The 13,528-nt window shown below is 42.4% G+C and overlaps 1 pseudogene; it reads right to left on the bottom strand.

Annotated features, from left to right (window-relative positions):
- Window positions 1-7,547: 7,547 nt before the first annotated feature.
- On the bottom strand, window positions 7,548-9,731 carry LOC101617725 (annotated as a pseudogene).
- Between the last annotated feature and the right edge of the window lie 3,797 nt (window positions 9,732-13,528).

Here is a 13,528-nt window from a genome sequence, read left to right as displayed (position 1 = left end):
TCCTGGACATATAAGTTGGTATACATAAATGACAGACTGACAGTGAGGATACTACACAGGTCTATAATGCGTATGGATGTCACACACTAGAGAATGAGAATAACCAAAGAAAATCTAGGTACATTCTTGTTGGTCATTCTTGCAACTCTGGAAAATTCCCAGTCTTTTCATGAAAACCAATTGAAATGTAAGGACCATTTTGATGATTGCATTGCAGTGAATCCTTCCAATGAAGGTGAGTCCTTAACAAAAAGTCCTAGTCAAGCCAAAGGGGCAGATGTGATAGCTGCAACAGAAATAAATATGACAGTTGCTGTTGGCTCAAGGGGTCCTTGAAAGTGCAATGACTCAGCCTCAGAGAAAAGAGCTGGCTAATCATGGCCAATTGAATTTAGTTTTACCATAGCTACAGCTTTCAGACATAGCAGTTGAAACAAGACCTATTTCAGACTTATGGAGCTTGATATATTATCTGGATACTAATGATGCCTTCTTTCCTATTTTAGGAACACCAGAGGATTAAAGTCAATTTTTCATCATCATTAACATGACATAATGATCAATTTTAACTGCCAAATTGACTGGATTAAGAAATACCTAAGGAAATGTAAAGCAGAACCCTGGTGTGTCTGTGCAGATGTATCCACAATTAGACCAGAAGGGCTATGACCTAATCAAGGATTGTTCTCATGATGCATTCATAAGATGGCAGCAACATTGGGAAATGGTGAAAAGAAAGCAGTGAGCCCTTTGGAGGAAGTGGGTCATACTGGCTCACCCTGATAGGCTGACATCTCTGAAACCAGGAACCAAACTAAATAATTCTTCCCTTTATGTGGTTCTCAGATATTTCACTTACAGTGATCTTAAAATTCCTAATTTATGTGGCTTTTCTTGGAGATCTTCATCAAATATGAAGAATTCTTTTTTTTTTTTAATTTTTATTTATTTATTTGAGAGTGACAGACACAGAGAGAAGGACAGATAGAGGGAGAGAGAGAGAATGGGCGCGCCAGGGCTTCCAGCCTCTGCAAACGAACTCCAGACGCGTGCGCCCCCTTGTGCATCTGGCTAACTTGGGACCTGGGGAACTGAGCCTCGAACTGGGGTCCTTAGGCTTCACAGGCAAGCGTTTAACCGCTAAGCCATCTCTCCAGCCCTGAAGAATTCTTAAACTGAAGGCAAGGTGAAGCAGTCTCTCTGTTCTCCCTATGATACAGATTAGGAGCAAGGTAGCCCCTTTTCTAGGAGTTAACTAGATACTGTCCCATGGACCTATAAATACCACCAGTCTCATTTAAGATGGCTGAAGTCAATAACTCCTCAGCAATAACAGATTCCTGTTTATTCATCAATTTCATGGGCCCCATTGGATGGACCTTTTCTGAGTTAGTGCTCCTCTTGGGTCTAACAACCAGTCAGGGCCACCTTACACACTGATCTTGATGATGAGGCTTATTCTATTTCCATGTCAATTTCATTTAAAGGTACTTGAAGCATGTGTGTAAGATCCTTATCCTTCTTTGCTCTTTCCTTATGGGAGGATGATCTTCTCAGACTCCCAGCAAAGACTGGGAAAGGGAAAAATATCTTGGGTTTTCACACTTGCCCTCTCTCTTCATCCTATAACTCTCCCTGAAATACGTTATATAACTTACCCTCCCATGAGTGCGTGCTCTCAAATCTTTGCTACATAGATAAGAACCTGAGACTTGGCACAGGAGTTCTCATCCAGCAGAGTGTTCCTGTGTCATTTCTACTTGTTTAAATGTAGAACATAGGGGCTGGAAAGATGGTTTAGTAGTTAAGGGTTTGCATGTGAAGGCTCAGAACCCAGGTTTGATTTCCCAGGACCCAAGGTGATGCATGTGTTTGGAGTTTGTTTGCAGTGGCTAGTGGCCCTGAAGTTTCCATTCTCTCTCTATTGCCTTTCTGTCTCAAATAAATAAATAAATAAATAGACTTTTTTTTTAAACAGCAGTCTTTTATTTTAGATAACTATATTCAGTAGGTATTGTTTCATTATGAAATCATGCTATGACTTAATCTTCTTTCTAAGGGAACACTTGGAGTCTTTCACATTTATCAGATGCTTTTATTAGTGTTTGTGATGGTTAAGGAGTTGTCAACTTGATTTGTTTAGTAATCCACAGAAATCCCTTTCAGGTGGATCTCTGAGGTTGTTTCCAGGAACGATTAATTGAAGGAGGAAGTCCTTCCCCCAGAGTGAGACTGTCCCCCAGAGGAGGGGCCCCCATCAGAGCAGGACTTTATATAAGGAAGCTCTGGGTGAAAAGAGCCCCTTTCTGCCACTTGGCTGCCAGAGCTCTTGCTGCCTTCCAGGATCAGTTGAAGATAAGTGTGGACTGAACAACAGAGTCAACTGAAGACTTGTATGGATTGAAGACCAGCAGCTCCCCAAGAAGCCTCCAGGCCTTCTGTGACAGATTGGGACTGCTGAGGCATGTGGCCATGTGGACTGAGCAGCTACTGTGTTCCTTGATTCTTAGGCCTGCAACTGCTATTGGACTACTATAAGCTAATATAATAAATTCCCTTTTTAATATAATTCATTCAAGAGGTCTGTTCCTCTAGGGAATCCTAATACAGATATTGGTACCAGAAGTGGTACTAGAGAAACAGAATTGTAAGGGTGGATTTCTCTAGTGGGCTTGGTGCTATGTGGGATGAATTTCCAACTTAAGTGCTACTAAAGGTGATAAGGAGAGCACTTTTACTGGAAATGAGGACACTAATAATCCATGATGTGAACTATGTACAGATGTATTTGATGATCCTGAGTCATATCTTGTGAAGAGCTAGGAATTTAGTAACTCTGAATTTAAAACATTTGAATATTTGTAGAAAAGTAAGTCACATGATGAGGCTGATTGGTTGCTTCTAGCATCTCTGGACATCATCTGGACTATTGAAGGGAAAGCAGAAGCTCAGAAAGGAAAATTCAAAGCTTAAGACCCACATGCATGATCTGAAGGTTTCTAAGGGAGTCCTGGAGGAGAGTCTCCACTCTAGCCAAAACAGGGCTCAAATTGCAGAAAATCAAACCCAAGCTTTCATTGTGAGATTGACTAATTTGTAATGTGAATTCAAATCCCAGCGTCATCAGCTACCAGAAGTTAAAATTAGGGCATTGATTGGAAAAGAGTGGGATCTTGTGACTTGGGAAGGTGATGTGTGGGAAAACCATGAAGAATCTAGGGATATTGACCTCTGAGATTTTGAAGTTGTTTTGCATAAAAATATGTCCTCCCCTCCCTTAGAAGCAGGGGTATCCCCACCTCCACACCCTGAAATATTACCCTCCCAACCCTTGCCTGAAGGAATTAATCCTCTTTGTCTGAGGAATCAGCAGGAGGTGCTGGTGCTTCTCAGTTCCCACCCATCTTTGCCTCTAGGCCTATAACCAGATTTAAGAGTAGGCAGGTTCCTAAAGGTGACATAGAAAGTGTGACACAAGAGGAGGTGAGGTACACCCCTAAAGAACTTCAGGAGTTTTCTAAATTGTACAGGCAGAAGCATGGCGAATGTGTGTGTGAATGGATTTTAAGGGTGTGGGATGATGGAAGAAGGAACATAAAATGAGGTCAGGCTGAATTTACTGAAATGGGCCCATTGAGCAGAGATTTTAGATTTAACACTGCAGCTTGTGCAGTTGGAAGAGGTGCCAAGAGTTTATTTGATTGGTTAACTGAAGTATGGATCCAAAGACTGCCTACTATGAGTGAGTTTGAGCTGCCTGATACCCTTGGTTTAATGGTGATGAAGGGATTAAAAGGCTCAGAGAACTTGGAATGCTGGAGTGGATTTGCCATGTAAACTCATCTTTGCCCCCACAATGGGAGTGTCCAGAAGATGTGCCCTTCACTAAGACTATAAGAAACAGACTTGTGAGGGGAGCACCAGTGTACTTAACAACCACAGTTGTTGCATTAGGTGACTTATATGGAATGAGTCTAACTGGATCTGGGGGTAAGAAGGGCCAAGCAGCGGCACTGAATTGCCAAAGGCGAGGTGAGCAGGCTCTTTATAACAGATAGCATGGGCAAAATTATGCACATGAAGGTATGACTTGTATGGACCTTTGACACTGGCTAATTAAATCATGGTGCTCCCATAAGTCAAATAGATGAGAAGCCTACTGAGTTCCTGCTTGATCTCTATAAGCAGAAAAGTTCCAGAGTAAGAGAAGATAAAGCTACTTTTAACTGTAACAGCAGAGAATTAAGGCCTCTTAATCTGTTTCCAGACTTGAGTCAGTTTACTGATCCTGAGGCCCCTTGATTGAAGTGGTGGTCAGGTCCCCTCAAAGAATGACCCTCCTGCAAACCCCAAAAGTTCTAATATTAAGCTTAGTCCTATCCTTTCTCAGAGGGACCTATGGCCTTCTGCTAGGGTAATTGTATACTGGGGAAAAGGAAATAGTCAAACCTTTTGAGGCCTACTGGATACTGGCTATGAATTGATATTGATTCCAGGAGATCCCCCAAAAGCATCATGGCCTTCCAATTAAAGTGCTTATGGTGGTCAGGTGATTAATGGAGGTCTGGCAAATATTAGACTGACAGTGAGTCTAAGCACACCCTGTGGTTATTTTCCCAGTCCCAGAATGCATAATTGGGATAGACATACTTAGGAGTTGGCAGAATCCCCACATTGGTTCCCTGACTCGTGGAGTGAGGGCTATTATGGTTGGGAAGGCCAGATGGAAGCCATTGAGACTCCCACCACTGAGGAAAATAAAAAACAGTATCGCATCCCTGGAGGGATTGTAGAAATCAATGCCACCTTAGAGGACTTGAAGGATACAGGGGTGGTGATTCCCACCACATTTTCCTTTAAGTCTCCTATATGGCCTGTTCAGAAGACAGATGGATCCTGGAGAATGACAGTGGATTATCAGAAACTTAATCAGCTGTTGTACCAAATATGTCTTTACTTGAGGAGATTAACATATCTCCTGGTACCTGGTATGCAGCTATTGATCTTATGAATGACTTCTTCTCTATACCTGTCCATAAGGACTACCAGAAGCAATTTGCCTTCAGCTGGCAAGGTCAGCAGTACACCTTTACTATTTTACCTCAAGGTTATATTAACTCTGCATCCCTGTGTTGTAGCTTAGTTTGCAGGGATCTTGATTGCCTGTCCCTTCCACAAGAGGTCATGTTGGTCCATTATATCAATGACATTATGCTGATTGGATCAAATGAGCAGGAGGTGCTAACACTCTGGAGTTGCTGGTACAGCATATGCACATCAGGGGATGGGAAATAAATCCACCCAAAATGCAAGGACCTTCCACCTCAGTGAAATTTCTAGGAGTTTAGTGGTGTGGGGAGTGCAGGGATATTCCTTCTAAGGTGAAGGATAAGCTGTTGCCCCTATCCCCCTGCTCCCACCACTAAGAAAGAAGCACAATGTCTAGTGGGCCTATTTGGATTTTGGAGATAGCACATTCTTCATTTTGGTGTCTTACTCTGTCCCATGTACCACATCACTCAGAAAAGTTTTCAGTGGGGCCCAGAACAAGAGAAGGCTCTTCAACAGGTCTAGGCTCCTGTGCAGGCTGCTCTGCCCCTTGGGCCATATGATCCAGTAGATCCAATGGTACTTGAGGTGTTGGCTGCAGATAGGGATGCCATTAGCCTTTGGCAGTCCTCCATGGTTGAATCACAGTGGAGGTCCTTGGGATTTTGGAGTAAGACTCTTTCATCATCTGCAGACAATTATTCTCTTTGAGAGACAGCTCTTGGCCTACTGTTGGGCCTTAGTGGAAACTGAATGTTTGACAATGACCTATCAAGTTGCTATGTGACCTGAGCTTCCCATTATGAGTTGGGTGTTATCTGACCCAACAAGCCATAATGTTGGCCATTCCCAGAAAGTAGTCAATCATCAAGTCCATCACAGAGTGGCCATGGTGACAGGGATGCAGGCTATGTATGGGCCCAACAACATGGACTTCCACGAACTAAAGCTGACCTGGCTATGGCTGCTATTGAATGCAAAATTTGTAAGCAGCAGAAACCAATTCTGAGCTCCCGATATGGTAGTATTCCTTGGGGCAGGTATAACTTGGTGGCAGGTTGACTACACTGTGATGGGCTCAAGCAGGCCTGGAAGGCACAAGTAAGTTACACAAGGAACTTGCGCAAATGCCTATGGTTCCTACTCCTGTAACAATGCCTTCTGTCCCTAAGCATGCACCTATGACATCATGTGTGTGATCAATTAACTGAGGAGGAGAGGACAAGTACATGGTTTACAGATCGTTAAGCACGCTATTCAGGCACTTCCCAGAAGTGGACAGCTACAGCATTACAGCCTCTTTCTAGAACAACTCTGAAGGACTGTGGTGAAGAGAAGTCTTCACAATGGGCAGAACTTCAGGCAGTGCATATGGTTGAGCATTTTGCTTGGAAGGAAAAATGGCCAGATATGTGGATATACACTGATTCATGGGCTGTGGCCAATGGTTTGGCTGAGAAAGGTGTTACAGTGGTAGCAGAGGTGATTGATCCAGATTACCAGGGGGAAATTGTACTGTTCCTCCACAATGGAGGTAAGGAAGAGTAAGCCTGGAGTGCAGGAGATCCTTTAGGGCATCTCTTAGTGTTACCATGCCCTGTTATCAAAGTCAATGGACAACCTCAACAACCCAATTGAGGTAGTGTGATAAATGGCCCAGATCCTTCGGGAAAGAAGGTATGGGTTACCCTTGTAGGTAAAGAACCAAGACCCACTGAGGTGAAAATGAGGACTGTAATTGCAGTGTTTCTGTCCTACCTTGGTACTGACTGTTTGCACATATCTACACCAATATTAAGATTATATTAATAGCTAACAGCTGTTGAATTTGTATTAGACATATTACATTAGAGACTAAGTGTTTCTCAAGGAACCTTGCTTTGTGTTGGGGGGAAATTTTGCATTTCCATTTGTACATGGGATAGTTATATCATGTTAGGTGCCATTATGAGCTTATTACTGTTTTCATTCGGAAATTAAGTGTGATGTAAGGAGATATGGTGTCAAGTTGACAAGGGGTTGACTTGTGATGGTTAAGGTGTTGTCAACTTGATCTGTTTAGTAATCCACAGAAATTTCTTTTGGGTGGGTCTCTGAGGTTGCTTCCAGGAAGGATTAACTGAAGGAAGAAGTCCTTCCCCCAGATGGGTGGCTCCTCTCAGATGGAAACTTTATATAAGGAATCGCTGGGTGAAAAATGCCCATTCCTCCCACTTGGCTGCTGGAGCTGCTCACTGCCTCCCAGTATGGATTGGAAACCAGTGTGGACTGAGGACCATCATCAACTGAAGACTCATTCGTGTGGATTGAAAATCAGCAGCTCCTCAGGAAGCCTCCAGGCCTTCAGTGCTGGATTGAGACTGCTGAGGCATCTGGCCATGTGGACTGAGAAGCTACTGGGTCCCTTGATTCTTGGGCCTGCAACTGCTATTGGGCTACTGTAAGATAATCCAATAAATTCCCTTTTTAGCATAATCCATTCTAGTGGTTTCATTCCTCTAGAGAACCCTGACTAATACAGTGTTCTTTGCTATTTTTGCAATTCTTTATCCAAACTGCATGGCCCATTTGGGTAGAAGAGCTGAGACTGTAAGGCCAAGCTGTACAGCTGCCAGGCATAAAAATCACTTCTCAATAATTCCATGGGCAAGGTCAAGCATTCCCTTTCCTAAATGGGTAGAGAATTTAGGAAAGAGAGCGCATTTTCATCCAGAAAGGGAAACCTTGCTTCCTTTCCAAGTTCATAAATAACTTTTATCACGGCCAAGATTTCTAGAAGAAAACCAACCTAGTTCCATTTCTATCCCTTTATTCAGTGGTGTGATGCTAAGAGTAATCTGCAAGTTGCTTGTCTTCACCAGTTTCAGCCAGAATTACCTTTATACTGCTCTGGTAAGATTTCACTCCATCCTGAGTCACCAACCAGCCACTTCCTCTGGAAGCAAACTAGGCTGCACAGCCAAAGCTGTCTTCTAAAACCATGTCCAGCAGCTGAACCAAGCAATGCATATGAGCTCCTCTCTGTTTTTGTAGTTCTTCGAGAGAAACATTAATCTCCATGAAATTCCAAGCCTGAGAAGGGTTAATAGCTTGCAGTTCCCCACTCTTCCTGTGATTCTGTCTGTCTGGCACATTAGCCTCAGGATCAGCAGTGTCAGCATTCTCTAGAAGGTGTTTTACAATGGTTTGTTTGTTTAATCCTTTCTTCATTAAGACTAGCTGGCCTGATCTCTCTTTTACTTATAAAAGCCACAGTCAGAAGATCAATGGGTCCATCTGGAGGACTGTGGCGGTTGGCCAGGGTGGCAATCCCCATGGAATGAATGCCCCCTTAAAACAGGATCACAACATTTGCTTTTCTATTACACATTTTCAAAATGTCTCTCGGTGTCCGTTTTTCATCCCTAGCTACACACAAGACCCGTGCCTCGATGGCAATGCTCAGGACATGAATGAACTGTGCAACTTCTTTATTCACGGGTCCATCTGTAAGAAAGGCCTCCAGTGTCTCTCTTGTAGGTGGGATGCCAGAATGACTTCTGTAGTGAGTTTCCAATGGAGCTTGAGGCAACATCATATTTAAGATAAGAATAGGTTTTTCAAGACAGAGTTTGGATTCATTTGTTAAAATGACACATATGTTGGTATGTCTATTGCAATTGGAAGCAAGTTATTAGCATCTTCTCCAAGATTCTTATACCCATGCCTCCAAGCATGTAACTTTAAAACTGTGTATCCAGAAATTGCAATAAAATTGAGATCAATTCTGAAAATTCCTGATGCTGGTGCTCCTAGGCCCCGATTTGCCACTCCAAATGTTTGGGTATTGTGGTGATTTGATTCCGGTGTCCCCCATAAACTTAGGTGTTATGCATGCTAGGTTCCCAGCTGATGGAGATTTTGGAATCAATGCCTCTTAGAGGCAATGCATTGTCAGGGACTGGTTTATGGGTTTTATACTCAGTTTCCCCATGCCAGTGTTTGGCATACTCTCATGGTGCTACTATCCACCTGATGTTGGCTAGGGGGTGATGTCCACCCTCTGCTCATGCCATTGTTTCCCCTGCCACAATGGAGCTTCCCCTCTAGTCTGTAAGTCAAAATAACACCCCACCCTTTCTTTCCCCCATAGCTTCTCTTGGTTTGATGATTTCTTTCAGCAATGTGAACCTGACTGCAATAGGTACCAACTGATGAGAGGCAGAAGCTCTTTCCCAGATTATTAAAATGCCAAAGTAAGCTATTGTGGCAAAAAAAAAAAAAGAAAGAAAATCCCTACCAAACCATAAGTAATGACTGGAGGTTTGACAATATGTGAAAGGCAAAGGACCCTGGATTTTGAGAAAAGTGTCAAAGTGTCAGATTCATTGTTATAAGCAGAAAAACCAGTAAACATAACCTGAGTATCATTCTCTTCAGCTCCCACCTTCACTCCACCAAAAACTTCTCCATTCTACAGGAACACACGGCCCCATTCAGCTTCCACAGGCTGGGCTGAAAAAGTACCTCTTAGGTGAAGAAGATGACCAGAAAATAAGCACTGGTAGTTAAGACCAGCCTTGAATAACTGCTTGCTACTATTGGGGCCCTGTCATTTAAGACTGTATAGTAAATAAGTCTTCCTTTAAATCGTTACTGAACCCCTCCACTGAAAAGCTCAGGGAACAACAAATGCCGCACATGGCTATGTGACATCAGGGTGACTACTTCTTTATTTTACCTTCTCTAAGTTTTCTACATCTTGACATTCTTTCTTTCTTTTTTTTTTTTTAAATATTTATTTATTTGAGAGTGACAGAGAGAGAAAGAGGCAGATAGAGAGAGACAGAGGATGGGCGTGCCAGGGCTTCCAGCCACTGCAAACGAACTTCAGACACATGTGCCCCCTTGTGCATCTAGCTAACATGGGTCCTGGGGAACGGAGTCCTTAGGCTTCACAGGCAAGCACTTAACCACTAAGCCATCTCTCCAGCCCAACATTCTTTCTTTAGTTCATCTAAGATATTTCTGCTTTCAGCAAGCATTTCCATTTGGTCTTCAAGAAAGAGTATGTTGCTGTTCCGCTGTTGCCCATACACCTTCCAATTCTTCAGGTTAGAAAGTTCAAGTTCATTTATAACTTTTAGTTCTTTATTCCTGCTGGCAAGATCCCCCCTGTGTGCAGCTGAGGCCCTGGATCATCCAGGTGTGTCCCATTGCCTGGCATCTCCACGTGGTGTAGGGAGCCAATGCAGACGCCATTACAAGATGATGCTGGCTTCCCGCCAGTCTTGAGGTAAATACTTCCTCATTTAGGCAGCAACCTCCCTTGAGGTTGTGCATGCGCTTGATGCACCTTGTCCTGAGCCTATCCCGTGGCTCCTGTGGGTGGGTGAGCCTATGGCAGCCAATCAGCAGGCGTCCCATAGTATTCTGCCCTATAAAAGCAGCTACACTCCTGCGCCCCTTGCCATCAACTTTCCTGTTAACCAAGAGGCTCTCCAATAAAGTGTGATCGAGAAGGATCTTCGTTTGCTGGTCGTGCTTCTCCTGCGGGTCAGGGGGCTCGCAGCAACGTGGCATGACTCATGGAGGATGCATGCAAAGCGGAACAGTCGTTCTTCCCAGGGGGCACATGGGTGCGTCTATTCTTAAACCAATTTATAGCAGAATATAGACTGATAAAGACAAAAGTTATCTTTGCCCCTCCATTATCAGGGAGAACATAGGTGGTAACAATGAAGAATCATTAGGCCTCTATTGGCCTGTAGATTGTTTCAAAGGAGTATACGTAAATGATCACTACTAACTTGTGTTTATGTTTCAGTTATATTTCTTTTCCTAAGTTGTCAACTCCTAGAGACTCAAAGTCATTTTTTTCAAAGATTTTTTTTTTTTTTTTCTAAAGTAGGGTCTTACTCTAGCTCAGGCTGACGTGGTATTCACTATGTAGTCTCAGGGTGGCCTTGAACTCACAACTGCCTTGGAGTGCTGGGATTGAAGGCATATACCATTAATTTATTAGAGACATAGAGAAGGGAGAGAGAGAGAGAGGGGTGGGGGGAAATGGGCACATCAGGGCCTCTAGCCACTGCAAATGAACTCCAGATGCATGTGCCACTATATGCACCTGTCTTACATGGGATCTGGAGAATCAAGTCTGGGTCCTTAGGTTTCACAGGCATGCACCTTAACTGCTAAACCATCTCTCCAGCCCTCAAAGTCATTTTTGCATGCCTCTTCACTTCTCAAAAATTTGTTGTTCTCTGTTGAAGAAATGATAGAAACTGGAAATTCAAACTCATTGCTGTGGGGAAGGGAAGATGACTCAGTGGATAAGAGCACTTGCCACTGACGTATGAGGGCCTGAAAGGCCTTCATTGATCATCCGCACCCACATAAAAAGATGGGCAGGCCATGAAAGTCTGTATTCCCAGTGGAGGGTAGAATTAGATGAGAACCACTGGGAATCACTCTTCAGCCAATGCGATCAAACACAGCATGCTATGCTGCCTTGACCAAAGCTACCTCAAAACGAAGTCTTCAGGGTATAGCCACTGCTTTATCTGTACTTTCAATGACTGTTCTCTATATTTATCCCTAACCCCAGTCATGGCCTCTCTCATATTGACTTTCTTTTCATTTTACCTGGGAGGTTTCTTTCAGGATATGTGATTTTTGTGTGTTTGTTTATTTATTTTTTATTGTCATTATCTTTGTTGCTTAATTTATCACCTAGTTCACAAATATCCATGATGATTTCTGTTTCTTTCTCTGGAAGTGGAGCTAGAAAAAGAGGAGAGGTGATGATGTCAGAATTAAGGCAAGAACACTGAGTTATAGTTTGAATATAAAATGTCCCCTAAAACATAGGACATTGAAGTTTTGTACTCTAGATGGTGGCAGTGTTGAGAAGTAATTGATCACAAGGGTGCTACACTCATCAATGGATAAGGTCATAGCCAAATGCTGATGCCTGGTTGGAGGAGGTAGGTCAGTATGGGTGTGGTTCTGACTGGTGCATCCTGTCCCTGGTCCTTGGCTTAGTCTGTCTGTTTCTTGAGTGCTATAAGGTGAGCAGACTTCATTTGCTGTGCCCTTGTATCATGAGGCACTGGCTCACCATGGGCCCAGAAACCCAGATCTGGGTGAGTATAGTCTCAAATCCCTGTGATTGCAAGTGTCAATGCATCTTTCCTCTTTTAAGTTGTTTCAGTGATCCATTTGTCATGGAAAGACTGACTAATGGACAGAATTCAAGGAAGGGTTTGGGGAAGATGTAGTTTTTGAGATGACATTGTAAAATAGGCAAATTGTACTTAGAAGGCATGCAGGGAGACAGAGGGACATGGAGGGATAGAAAATGGCTTCTAGGACTCCAATGTTGCTATGTCATTTTACCATTTTCTGTGATCAGGAATGTAGAGAAAAAAGGAGATTAAGGATGGTAGAGATAATGTTATCAGTTTAAGCTTGACCTATGAGAATAGACGGGCTTCCCTTTTCCTTCTCTTAGCCATAAATACTCCTGTCGTATATGCTAAGCACTATATATTTTCTGGAAGGTCATTGCTATTTTTAAGCTACATAGAGAAACTGCAAATGAAACTCACTTGGAAAGTCTATCCTTGACCTAATCTTTGTCCAGAGTTCCTTACGCTAATCTGGTTATGTGACTTTTATGAAGCACTCAGTGCCTTGAACTTAGAAATATAGCAAGGATATTCAGGATAAATTATTCATTGCATTTTTTTCCCAAAAGAATTTTATGTAGGCCTAGAATAGTCACTCTTAAAACAATAACTCATGATAAGGCTTCCATGTCTTTATAGCACATTTCCTTATACCCTACAGCATGCTTGCAACTGGAAATAACATGTGGATTCTGCCTTTTATTCCTTTATAATTACTGTATTCCATTCAGTGAAAATAGTTTAATAATTTTGAAACAAAATTTTGATATGATACTCTCTTTTTTTTATTCCTTTATAATCACTGTATTCTGTTAAGTGAAAACAGTTTAATAATTTTGGAACAGAACCAGATAATTTCCTGTAAGCTATTTTTTAATTGCATTCAGTTTTTCTCATATGATGCAGTGTATCTGTAATTTGAACTTTAACATTTATCCATGAATTTATCCTTTCTCTATTCTGTGCAGGAAATTCTTCTGGCCTCTCAACTCATTGCATATACTTCCATGAATAAATTCTGCTGGTCCTTCCCTTCTACTATTGGTAATCTGAAATGTTCTTGAATTAGGAGTTTTCCTTACTCATGGTTAAAAGTTAATGATACATAAACTGCTGTCTGTGCAGATGGGTTTAAATGTTTAAAAGGTGACTACTTCTATGTTTTCATTCCTTCGTTCTGCTTTTGCTTGCTGTACTTTAGTTTATATAACTAGTAATGCCATTTGGAACAAATAGTTGGTTTCTGATATCATTCAGTAGGGATGTGTTCTCTTGACTTAACCCTCCACCCCACATCCAAAGCTTCA

The sequence above is a fragment of the Jaculus jaculus genome, chromosome 4 (assembly GCF_020740685.1).
Source record: "Jaculus jaculus isolate mJacJac1 chromosome 4, mJacJac1.mat.Y.cur, whole genome shotgun sequence".
Classification (NCBI taxonomy): domain Eukaryota; kingdom Metazoa; phylum Chordata; class Mammalia; order Rodentia; family Dipodidae; genus Jaculus; species Jaculus jaculus.
The sequence above is the reverse complement of the archived record's forward strand: the minus strand, read 5'-3'. Positions and strand labels throughout refer to the sequence as shown.